Source organism: Symsagittifera roscoffensis, chromosome 4 (genome assembly GCF_963678635.1).
Source record: "Symsagittifera roscoffensis chromosome 4, txSymRosc1.1, whole genome shotgun sequence".
NCBI lineage: Eukaryota > Metazoa > Xenacoelomorpha > Acoela > Convolutidae > Symsagittifera > Symsagittifera roscoffensis.
This window is the reverse complement of record NC_087065.1, coordinates 73,286,775-73,300,361: the sequence shown is the minus strand read 5'-3', so window position 1 is coordinate 73,300,361 and position 13,587 is coordinate 73,286,775. Positions and strand designations below refer to the sequence as shown.

Sequence of the window (13,587 nt, the reverse complement as noted above, 5' to 3'; positions counted from 1 at the left end):
CCTGTTCGCCAAGCAAAGGATCTTCAGTTTGAAAACTTAATTGAAACCATTCGTTCCAACGTTGCTCTTTTCCTCGTTTTCGTCTCACTTTGAACAGTTTTGCCCTGATGACGTAATGAGCCGAATCAATTTTAACCATTTTTACAAAATGATAGAAGTCGAAGATCTGTTTCCTCACACAGTTGACGTTTAAAGAACCTCGAGGCATGGTAAGTGTTAGAAACTCATCACTTTTTAACCAATGTTTGTTCAGCTCATGTCGAATTTGAGAAGCCAGATCAAGCTCATCGGTTTCAGTGCCCAATATGCTTGCGTTGACGTCAAAAAAACAGTCACTTATTGTTGCAAATGACACATATGGCCATGTGGTCGTGCAAACTCTTATGACCAGCGGAAGCTGATCTTCCCGGCCGGCTTGGGAATTGCCCTGAGAGGAAAATTCAATTGGAGTCGACTTTATATATTCGCCACATTTTAATTTATTGAAAACCTGATCTAGGCATTCATAAGCGCGTTCGGCTCCAGGACAGATATTGTTCTCTGGTTCAAGTAGGTACTTCAATTTTAAATATTCCATTACCGATTTTCCGTTAAATTTTTGATTTTCCGTCAGATTTTCAAAAATATCTCCGACTGTTTTCGCTGAGAGAACTTTGCGAACCGCTTCTTTTTTCTCATGAGTCTTTCTTGGATCGGTGGCTGAATTTTGGGGTCTATCCAGGTTTTCATCCAAAGCTAGGTCAACCAGAAACTGATAGCGCAAATCTTTTTGACCCTCTGTTTTCACTTGATATACGACACTCACATTATAACTTTCCTCAGGGCTGTTTGGGTTCAAAATTTGGAAGCCGAGATTCGACAATGCAAAGAAAACATCTGCGAAATGAGAAATTTGTAGCTTTTGAAAAAACTTATTTTTCAAATTTCTAAGTCTCAAATAGGGCTCGCTGTAAAGTTTCAGATGGTTTGGATCAAACCAAAATGTTGCAGATTCGGCCATGGATATTTTTTCGAAAATCATTTTACCCGCTGCAAACTCGACTGAAAGAGTTCGGCGACGCAAAAATCTTTCATTCTCGTCGTCAACGCCGAACTGAATCTGTGTTTCAAGTGAGTTGTGATCCTCGAAATCAAAATATCGTGGAACTTTTGTCTTCATAAGATGAGTTTCTGTGGCAAACATTCCAGAGAATAACCCGTGAATTTCATAACCAAATTTTAAATGCCAGTTAGAAAAACTTAAAGTCGTGTTTTATTTAGGTTTAAACTGCGATCAATCACTACAATATACTGTCCGACATTACCGGAAGAAATTAATGAGAAACAATAGCAGAAAACACATTCGGGTAATTTATAATTGTAGTTCCTGCGAATCGCAGAGGAGCTATCAATAGGCCTTAACAGACCTGTCGAGGATAGTCCATTAGTATTATCTCCCCACATTGCAGACTGTGTTATTTTGTTGAGCGAAGCTCTTTTTTAGCGAATCAAGGCCGTTTTTGTGCGTCTAGAACTTTCACGTGGTACCACTATTGCAGCCAAATTTGGTCAGGTTGTGATCTGAAGCTAGAGGTCAAGTCAGAGCTCGTCCTGACACACTATCATTGCCATGGCATGGGATCGATCACACGATCTGACGATTCTAAAGTGAACGCCTTACCACTATGCTAAGTGCCCCTATTTACTCTTTAGAACATTTTTGCAATCGATAGCGTTTGATGACATCTATTTTATATCAAACTGGCCTTGAGCTCAAATTTTTTTTTTAATTTCGAAACAATGCGGGTTTAAATTTTGCTAATTTCATTAGCGCTTGCCATCCATATATGAATAATGCTCATATAAGCATAATTAAGATTTATTTTATCTGGGATTATTTCGACTGTCAAAGGAAAAAAGAGAGGAAAAAGTAAAAAATAAACCGTAAAAATGAGACAAAACGGATTAAATAACCTAAAAACTACAGAAAAAAAAATTTTAAGTTCAATACCGCAACTTCAAATTAAAAGTAATTCAAAAATTGCGTATTATTGAGCCAAATGGAGAATTGAAAATAGCGCTTAACCGATGCAACTTTCGAGTTCGCAATGATGCTAAGATTTTCGCTCACTTCCAAATTTACTGTTAAAACCAGCTTGCATTTTTGAAGGTAGTAAACATAAATTACATTTTAAAATTCTCAATCTGCAAACCTGACAAAATGCGCCGCCTTGTGAATCACAACGGGATGTACAAGGTATTGAAGATCAATTCTATGAAGAGACTCAAATCTTACCAATCGGACGACACAAAAAACTATTGGCTGAGTCGGCTTCTCATCTGAAATTTTTCGAGGATTTCCGCCGATCTATTACTTTTGAGATCTGATAATTTTCAACAGAGTCCGTAACCTTCGCCGTGTAGAACTCCTTCTGCTGATCACAATATTCCTCTAGGCATTTAACGTTCATGTTGATGAACCTTGTTTCTGGGCATCTTTATTGGTTTTGCTGAAGTTTTTCGTGTCGTCTGATTGGCAAAGTTTGAGTCTCGTCATAGAATGTATCTTAATTACATGTTTTGGGGCATCTTTCTTGATTTTGTTGATGGTTTTGGGTGGTTCAAATCATCCAAAACCATCAGCAAAACCAAGAAAGATGCCCAGAAATAAGGTTCACCAACATGAACGTTAAATGCCTAGAGGAATATTGTGACCAGTAGAAGGAGTTCTACACGGCGAAGGTTACGGACTCTATTTAAAATTATCAGATCTCAAAAGTAACAGATCGGCGGAAGTCCTCCATAAATTTCAGAAGAGAAGCCGACTCAGATAAGATCTACCCTTGCTTAGTTGATATTGGGCGGCTAATTCCCGCTGGAGAACAGCCAAGGTCATAGGTTTGACTACCACTCGGAATGCAAATATAAACGCCCTGATTATGGAACCACGCATCAGCTGTTTAAAGGAAGAAAACACGCCTGACAACCGAGAGCCCCTGGAACATACCAAAATAGTTGCACAATTTTTGGAGCTGCCAATTACTACGGGATACGTGCAAAAAACAAGAACCCCTTCACACCCCCCCCCCTCCCATAGTGAATTGGCCAAAAACAAGAAAAGCAGTTTTTCAAAAAAAAAATTGGTTGCATATATCCCAAACATGTTCAATATTTTTTCAAAGTATCTTATTTTACAAATTAGACGGTTAAAGTTTTCCATGCTGTTATCCTTCAAGAAGAGCTATTATGTTGTTGTTTTGTTAGTGGTCAGTCAAACACGTTCTAAGGTGCTTATTTTGCCATCATACCTGTAATACTTCAAACAATGAGTCAACCGTTTAAGAAAAACAAATTCAAGGGTTATCCCATTTCTCAATTCATCTTCCTGCAGACAAGTTGCAGCTTTTGACTGGAACTTCTCGATGCAATAAAACACTTTGTCGCCGACTTCATGAGAATTGTCGATAGTCGTCGCAACGACAGAATCATCTTCAAGTTGTTTCAAGCAAATAACGCTGTTCACTGCTGTATTTCTGCTATCAATGAAAAACTTGTCGAATTTTCTGCTCACATTTCTAATTCGATTTTGAAGTTCAGCGAAAATTTTGTCGCGTACGTCTTTGTCTTCGGCCCAAACTTGGTACAGCGCATAAGGTTCTGTTTGCTCGGTTCTAATGCTGACAAACTTGACACCTTCCACTTTTTGCACAGCCTCTATACAGCTTCCATCTTTTCCAATTGCGATGGGAATGAATTGATGGTCAATAGGTATCGAATCAAAGTACGCCATTTTTGCAGCACCTAGGAACCCATTATACAAACTCAGCTAAATGTCTATACCAACTTAATAAATTCCATTTCAAGAATAATGTTGAATTTTTTCCGACACTGGTCCAACCAAAAGCGCAAATTTTGGCGAGTAATTTTGTAAATCGCCTTTTTTATCAAGTTTTATTTGTTTTTTTTTATAAGTTTTGTTTTTTATTGGTGGAAAAAGGGAAATTCGTACATAAGCTAAAACACTAGTTTATAACTGTCAATCGAATTTTAAATCAATAGTTTACTCAGGCTGGAAAGTGATCCAAGATGAGGACGACTATTCACTACTCTGTTGTAAAGTATAATTAGTATAATTAGTAGCAAAAAGTTCGGACAGACAAAAATAATTAAAAAGACCAAATGGCCTTTTTTCGACAATTTTTACAAGCAAAAGCAAATTTTTCAGACAGAAAGTATGTCTCAATGTCACCTAAAAATTCAATGCATGCAAAAATTGGCAGATTTCTAATTTTAATTATTTTGTCTGTCCGAACTTTTTGCAACTCTCTATATTCTCAAAGCCTAACGAACTTTTTGAAAATTGAATATGAAATCCGAATCAAAACCGATGAAGTTCAATCATGATAGCACATTTGACAGCTATCAATGCTTTTTCAAGCTGCCGAAAAACTGCAAAAAAAACATCTTAGGCCACAGTTCTTTCCGAATCTCTAGAAGTAACTGATCTTTTATTCAAAATTTTGTGAACCGTAAACGCAACAAGACTGCTCGTATATCAGGGCAAAGCCCTGATTGTTCCGACTGTCCATTAATTCATATCGAACAGTTTTTGGGAAAAACTGTACATTTTGGAATATATCAAAGTATAAAAATTTGAGTCGTTCGAAATTAATACGACCAGTTAGCTAGCCTCAATTCAACTTGGAACGATTTTGTTGTGCGGGCTAATTCGACACGCATAACTAATTCGCGTTACACTCTCACTATTATGAATAAACTCTTCAAAGGGCGCATAATTTAGTCCAGAACATGGCAAATTTGGCAATTTTCAAACCACCAGGACTTTACAAAAATATTCCGAGGTGAAATATCGTTTTATATTTGAACTCAGAAAGTCGATATCTTCATTGGAATATGAAAAATTATTATTGAAAATTATGATTTCGATCGGTGAAAATTGACTGAATATAAAAAACCACACCGAGTATGAATATTCCGTTTTCTTCGAAAGTCGCAACGATAACCAAAAAGTTTTTTGGGTTGATTGAAATCACATTTAATTCGATTTTCTATAAATCAAGGTTTTTACAAAAATCTAAGATAATCTCACCGAAAACAATTTGAAGATATCTTAGTTTTACTATGAGCTCAAAAAATTCATTTCAAAAGGTGGCTCAAATGATCAATCCAAATGCCTAAAAAGTCAATTTCAAATCGATTTAAACCTAATTGGTAAAATATTGCTAAAACTACATGCTTTTGAAAAAACTAACTTTTAAGTTTACTAACTATTAAGAAAATAGGTGAAAAGGATTTGAGTCCAAAAATATGCAATGAATTGATAGAAACTCACGAAAAATATGAACCAAAATTAATTTGAAATTAATTTAAAATCATTGTTTTTGTCTATTTTTGGTTCCACTTTTCGACGTTGCTCAGGGTTTCTCCAGACAAACTTCGATTTTTTGGCAAAACTTTTTATATCAACCTTCCTTAAAAACTTGACGTTCAAAGTTTAAATTCCAAAACATTTCACAAATGACCATTTGCTAATTGTTAACGCGCGATATATTTTGTCTATAATCAATAAAGACGAAGCATATTGCTCGTTAACAATTAACAAGTAGCCGATTAACATTTTTTAAATTTTTGAACTGCCTACCTCAATTCTATTTGGATTGTATTAATCTTGAAGCGTTAGCGAAAAATTAATCAATCCATAATGAAATGAAGTAGGTAATTTGCTCTTGCTAAAACGTTAACAGGTGCAAAAAACATCACTTTGTACTTTGTACTCTACATCGAGTGTGGAGGATTAAATTCAGATAAAAAAATGAAAAATATTGTGGAAACAAGTTTTTTCTCGAACGTTTTTCAACATTTAAAAAAATAACAACCTTTTCATCAATGCTAAAGGGTTATCGGAACAACCTGGGTTTCGTCTTGAAACGAAAGTTTTTGTTTGTTATGTTTCATAAATCTATCTTATTCCACCTTTGTCGATACGTTTAGGTAAGTTTTCATCAAAATGTGGAAATGATCAGCGACTGAACCAAAATAAAAAAGACTATGACGAAATGCATATTCATCATTGCCAATTAATCAAAACAGAAAAAATTTCTACTGTTAAAGCCATAGAAAACTATACGCAGTCACCCAATGTTTTTAGATTAACGCATGAAGATATATCGCGACGATTGTAAAATTTCAAGAATCTTTTGCGTGACTTCAGACAATTTTACGCGACCAAATTATACGCAGTCACCCAATGTTGGACAAAAATTAAAAATTGCTGGATCTTTTTATATTCAAACAAAAAAGAAGCAGATTGAAAAAGACTAGCATATTCTGTTTCAATGAGAAATTGGCTTGACGCCTGGGTAGAGGTGCTCGTCTTATATTTCGACTTTGAAGTTCGAGCAAGTGTAATTTTGCGACTAAAATTTCGTGGTCGAGAAGCAATTTTAAGTCGAGCACAAAGTCGAAACAAACCCAATTTTGGTCGAGAAGAAATTTTTGGTCAAAATATGTCGAATTTTGGTTGAGAAAGTCAAAACATATCTAAACTGGGTCGAACAAGGTCGAACAAAGAAGAACAATTTTTTGTTGGGTCTATAAAGTCAAAGCATACCAAAATTTGGTCGAGAAAGTCGTAAAATAGCAAAGTTCGGTCGAGAAAGTCGAAACATACCAAAGTTTGGTCAAGAATGTCGAGACACGCCGATTTTTGGTCGAGAAAATCGGGAAATAAATCGAGCAGCTCGATCCGGGCACGTACAATTGCGAATTGTACAAAAGCCGCAAACGGGAAAGCACACCATTATAGTTCGCAAGACTTTTCGAATTATTCACTCAAACGCCAAAATATTGTGAAATAGATTTAAACTTAACAAAAATTGGTAAAATCTATTGAAATATCACAGAAAATAATTTTTGGGGTTGTAAAACATCAATTTTGTAGTCTTATACAATTTTTAGGTTAAGTTGAGAAAAATATTTCTGCCCAAGAAAAGTCTCCGTCATTGTTACAGTGATCTGCAGTCACTTGAGGAGAAGCGTTTACCGAATTATTTTTATAAGTAACAAGAACAATTATTTTCGAAAAAGTTTCCTGAAAACTAAGTAATTTTTTATACCAAAATTGTTTTTTTTTTGCAAATTTTATTGGGAAGTTACGAAAACAAAAATTGTAGGAAGAATCAAAAAAGCCTACAAAACTTATCCTGGAAATTGGTGGATTCAATCAAATCTAACAAAACGATCCAGTTTTTTATTTCTAATTTCACCTAACTAAGCAGTTAGTCCCTAATTGCTTTAGTTCTTAAACTATTTTCAAATAATCAACCTTTTCAAATGACATTTTCAATGTTGCCGGCAGAAGAAATAATTTTTCAATTTAATAACAAAATGCGTTAGCTCAGTCTTTAAAAAAAACAATTTTTATTTCATGGTTTTGATGAACAACCACATTAGCTGAAGAGTCATAATAGGGTTCTTTAGCGCTAACAATCTCATTAGTTTTAATCTCAAATAGTCACTAAAATTTTTGAAATTTGAGATTGTTTCAATGATAATTTTCGAAACCAAACTTCATGAACCAAATTTTTTGCACTTTTTTCGCATTAAGAAAACAAAGTTGTGTCACGAAAACAATTTACTTCAACTTTTAGGATTTTTTAATTATTGGTGTTAACCTATCATTAACTATTGTCACACGTTGAAACTTTTTTCACATATTGAAGCATTGATGCTGTTTTGCTTAGATATATTTGCATTAATAAAATCCAACATCAGCGCAATTTTGAAAGATTGAAAACGTTGTAAAACGCCAGTGCAAAAATCGAGGGTAAATAAACACACTCAGTTTTTTTTCAACCTAAGTAGGGTAAAATTTTGATGACCAAAAATATCTAAACTCTGTTCAATTTTATTAATGTTCCTTTATTATTTCTTGTTGTTTCTCTTCAATTTTTCCTCATCTTTTTCTCACTTTGTTTTCTTTTAGGAGAGGGCAATAAATAATGGTGTAAGCTCAATAGGAGCGCAGTATTGAAAACAAGCAATTGTAAGAGCACGGTGGCATTAGCTGAGAAAAACAGTAAACTACAGTGAAAACAAAAGGAAGTTTCGTTATGAACCAAAATGGAAAGATCAAGGAAAAATTCTAACTTGGTTGTTTTAATGTATCTGAAGATATCAAATCCCCAAGTTCAAATGAAAAAAAGATTCATTGGCATTGTTTTTTGGTAAAGTTTTGAGCTGTTGAATTGTCTAAAAAGTAGTTTTTTGGGTTGATCTAAGCACGCTTTAAAAAACTCTCATAAGAAGCTAAAGACGTAACACTAAAAATGCTTGGAGATTTCTCTGGCGATCAAATTGGTTCCAAATTAATATGAGACAAACTAGACTGTCATATTGTTTCTGTATACGACTCAAACTTTACCACCAGTTTAATTGGTACAATAATTTAAGCAACAAAACTTTTGGTATTACAAAATCAAACAGCTCAAAACTTGTAACTGATTGCCAAAACTACTTGAGACATTTTGCAAGGCCAGTCGAGAGATTCAGGGCTCTGTCCTGATATACGCGCAGTCATGTTCTTTTTATAAGCAAGTTTACTTAGAAAATTTTTATCAAATTTTTGTCTAGAAAAACTAATTCCTAACTGTTCATCCACGTTATAAACAGTCTCGAACGAGCAGGATTTTCAACTGTTTTGAAAAACAAAATGTAATTGCAAGTGTCAATTTTTTCACAGAACGTCAAGAAAGTCTAAATTTTTTCTTCAATATTTTATTGAAAGTAGCAGAATGCAAAAACAACGTAAGCAAAACTCTTTAATTTGGTAGCAAACTGCCAGCTTTCTTGTCTAACTTGAAATGAAAATTGTCAATTTTGAGTTTTTATATAGAAAAAAAAACAATAATCATAGGTAAGCAATCAAGTTTTGGTTCCTCCAGTCGTCCTGTCTTGATTTGAACTTAAGTGCGAGTAATAAAAGAACGGAAAGAAAGACAACTTTGGCAAATACGAATCACAAAACGGGGGCGCTTAACAGTGCCGAAGTACAACAGTGCCGAAAAAGATGGAACAATTTCAGAATAATTGAACTGCATTTTCTAAAGAGCGAGACATGTCTGCAATTGCAAATTAAACAATCATTTTTGCAAATTTTATCGCTCAAAATCTTAAATTGTCACCTAAGATTGTAAGCGATTATCGTTTAATTTTGGATTGCCGCACTTAATCTGTTCAACTTTTTGGCACTGTTGAACAAAGTTTTCATTTTCGGCACTGTTGAACGAATTTTTTTTCGGCGCTGTTAACTCGATATATGTCGATCCACTTAAAACTATTTAACAGCAGTGGCAAAGCTGAGCCTTGCAACACATGCGAGAAAAGTCAAGCGTAACAAAACATGCACCGGAAATTTAAAAAAAATAAATCGAATTACAAAAACTAGAAAATAACATCTAAAAAGTTCTTCTTGACTGATGTTCATTTTCAGAAAAAAAAACACAGCCAAAAATGCGATCAAAAGCATTAATTAATTTACTGTCATTACTATTTACGATCGGCTAGTTATCCCACAATAATTGTGCAGACAGCCGTGCAGGCAAAAAGTCATGAAAAATTTTGAATTGTGAGAACTCGAAGACTTGCAATTCAATTAAAGTTAAGAGAAGTTTCATGAAAAAGAATACGTGCTTTGGAAATAAAACTTTCTAGAAAAAAAATAATTTCGGGAATATCGAAAAAAAATTAATATTGGAATTCAAATGGAAGATCTTGAGATTTTTGTGCATTTCACCACTAAAACAAATAATAATGGGTCAAAAACTGAATGTGAAAAGTAGTAAAGAAGCTTTTGCTGAAAAAAAATGAATTTGAAAAAAAATGAACAATATTTTAAAAACAAAAATTTTTTTATCATTTGAAAAAGTAAGTTTTCGATCAGTTTTTTTAGGCAAATTAGGGGCAATGAGCTAGGCTTAAAAGCTTTAAATTTTAAAAGAAATGATCAAAATTTAGAACGAAAAATGAAATATTAATTAACAACCAGTAGCGGCTATTTTAACCTTCCTAGCAAAGAAGTCTGATAAATTGAAAAATTTTCTCAAACTGAATATAAATTTTACATTTTTGAAACCCGTATAATTACTAATCGGGTTCTAAAACGACATTAGGAGAGAATAAATCAAAAATTGAAAGAAAAATTGTTTCTTTTTAAATTATTGGTGACTTTTCTTGTTGAAATGCGACTAAATTAGGTCGCACAATCAGATTGAGTTATAAGTATTAGTAAAACTACGTAAGCTCTACAAATCAGGTCATTTGATGATCATCAAAATGGAGTTCTGACTGTTATTTAAATTGTGGATGACAGGTCTTCAAAACGGTACCTTAATTATGATATCATAACAAACTTTTAATTTTCCTTGAGTTAAGAAGCATCGGAAAAAAACACCGTACGCCATAGTTCCTTCATTTCCCTTTACGAATTGATCACAACAAACAGTTTGTTTGATGGTCAAGTGGTGTTATATTGAACCCACATATTCCGGATATTATATTTTTACCACAATCTGAGCTTGCTTTTTGAATGATCCAAATTGTTTTTAAGTTGAAAAATTTGTCGCTACCCCAAAAAGTGTATTTAAATTTATCTTGAGACTTTTTGTAGATTTTTTTGTGACTGTCTTGTATATGATTGGCAAACTTGATGATCTAATTAACTGGACATTAAAAAATACATACATACCAGTTTATTTTGCTGTTTGTATCTGTTTTACAGTTTTGGAAGCTGAAAAACTCAAACACAAATATCCTTCTGCTCCCCTCAAGTTTTTACATCGGAAGCAACAAATGCAAAAGAGCAAGTGTTTGATTAAATTTTTCTGGAACGTATTTGAAACTGAATGGGTACAAAGGCAACTCTCATACGTGAAGGACCGAATGCTTAAACTGTTCAAACTGTTCAAAATTCATGAGTTTTAGCGCTTTTTCCTTTTGAATTTTTTGAATACTGAGCTCTGATTGGTTGACAATGTTTCGCGCATTCTGTCTTTTGCACATGAGGGATTCCTTACGTGGGTACAATAGTTGCCTTGCCGACAACAAACTCTACTATAAGTGCACTTTTGATGGCCCGTTAATATATTAAAGGGTTACATAGCAAAAAATAGACAAGTCATAAAATAGACACTTCATAAAGTGGACATCTAGCGTATTAACTAATAAGAATCGACAAGAAGCAAAATTGATTTAGTTTTATGATTGATTCGGAAGATTTATTTTTCATCAACCGCGGGAACCTTTCCTCTAATATGAAAGGATCTCTATGAAACTTTGTGTTCAGATGGATCAAAGTGTTCAAGAGGTCTCTTTTCTAGAGATTTTCTTATTGACACAAAATTAATAACCCATAAGAAATAATTCGAATATTGTTTTGAATTGACAATCAAGCGATTGTTTTCACTTAACCTGTGGATGTTTTTAACACGAATAATTGCAAAGTTTTGAACTAAAAATAAATTGTTGTTAAATTTTTATTAATGGAAAAATGCTAGTAATTACATTTTCATGAAAAAAAATGCTTATCAAACAATTTTCATGAACAAAAACAGCTTATCATAGAGATTTCATACAGGTTTCACTACGAATGAACAGTTTTTACTACGAAATTGTAGAAAAGGAAACTTTTCATGAATGATAAGTGTTTTAATAAAAGTATTTGATTTGTGACGCCGTGAAATCGCCTGCAAAAAAACTTCAAGCAGGGGATTTTAAAAAACGTAGAACTTGCGAACTTTGAGTATCGGTATTTAAATGAGCTTACCAGAAACTGGACTGAACTAATTAAATAAATGTTAAAATTCATACCTGTTATTTGATGGTGCTATGAGGAGCAGACAATTGACAAATAAAATTCGTCCAAATAAACAATGATCGAATTAGTATCTTATAAAGTCCACCCTGAAATCAGATGATTATTTGCTATCTGCAAGGGAGGCAGTACAATGGTGCCAAAGTACAACAGTGCCAAAGTACAACAGTGCCGAAAGTTTTTGTGGTGTGTAAGCCACCCGAAGTGTAAACCAGCTACTATACAAACCAGCCGAAAATTCGTAATTGTTATATAATACTTATGTATCAATAGTGTAAGAGACACGTAAGTCCTGCAAATTTTAACCAGATGACGTAATGTTTCAGCTAGGTTACATCTCCTGCGCTTTTTTTGTTGGTTTATACTTCGGCTGGTATATTTACACCAAAAATTTTTGTTCGGCAGAAGCTTGTGCCGAAATTGAATTTGAAAACTGTTTTTACTTAGCCCAAATTAGTGGCAAATAATGGAACTCAAAGTTAGCTGAAGGCGAAAACAGAAACTGTCCAGTTTAATTGATGTCGCAATTAACTTAAAGAAAAGTGCACCGTCATAATTTTGCTGTACAAATAATTAACTCAGCAATTGTTTAAAATTTTTTCTCAATTTTGCTCCAAACCAAAACAGTTTTAACGCAAAATTGCCAAAAATTTACAAAAGGAATTCAAAATTTTCAATTATCATCAATTTTATGCACTGCTGAACTCAATTTCAGTTTCGGTATTGTTGGATTTTGACACTGTTGAAAGCCCCTTCGATCAAGCAACATGGTTTGTTTATCTTCACATAAGATTAATGCTTTCTGGGAGACAATATAGACAAATACATGTAAGCACTTTTCAGATAACCGTCAAAATGGGCCTAGGGATTTTAGCAGACCGGTTTTTTAGCAGACCGATTTTTTAGCAGACTCAGAACAATTATAAAGTGTGATAGCTAACTTCAAACGCGGCATTGGCGATTAGCAACCGCTTGCTCCGCTGCGCTTCAATTCAACACGAGTGTTATTGTGCGCGTAAATCTTTGTTTTGCCACTAGTTTAGACTGTTTTGTTTTTGAAATTGATAGTTTTGTTGACAAGTCGTGAGGTAATTGTCTGAATGTTCCGACTGCCTTTTAGGGTTAATGGAGCAGTAATAACATTTAAAAAATTCAATGAAATGAAATAAAATGAAAATTTTTTTTCTTCTAAAATTTAAAACTTTTTATGAAAATCATCCCCCCACATGCCATATAAAGTACAAAAGGATAGATTTCGCTCCTTACAACAAACCATTTATGGTAAATAAGCTTCGTTTAACCAATTTGGAACGATTTCTAAGACGGATTAAATATCCGCTTACGCATTAATAGCGCGAAATATATCGCGCGTTAATTGTCCCAAATTGGCCAAAATGGCAATCTTTAAACCCCCGTAACTTTACGAAAAATGGTCACAGGTGAAATATCTTTTCAATTTTTAGCTCAGGACAACAATACTTTTCGAATGATATAAAAAAATTCTGTCAAAAATGGCTACTTAAAAAGTCGAAATTTGTCTGAAGAAAAAAAACGCACCCCGAGCACAAATATTCCGTTACTTTCGTATCGAAAGTCGGAACAAAAAGAATCTTTAGCAATTGGAATAATATGCGCGAGTATATCCCAGACATATCATTATATAACGCTGTGTGGTTAAAATTAAACTTTCAATTATATCGACTGTGGAGTGCGGTCTG

At 33.8% G+C, this 13,587-nt stretch overlaps 1 protein-coding gene across 1 annotated transcript in view; it reads right to left on the bottom strand.

The window, feature by feature from the left end:
• The window catches only part of LOC134844380 (uncharacterized), a 37,831-nt gene extending 25,957 nt beyond the window's left edge, over positions 1-11,874 (bottom strand). The window contains exon 1 of the mRNA XM_063861034.1: positions 11,866-11,874. The gene's annotated coding sequence lies outside the window, so the exon portion shown is untranslated. The remainder of the gene's footprint in view (positions 1-11,865) is intronic.
• Between the last annotated feature and the right edge of the window lie 1,713 nt (positions 11,875-13,587).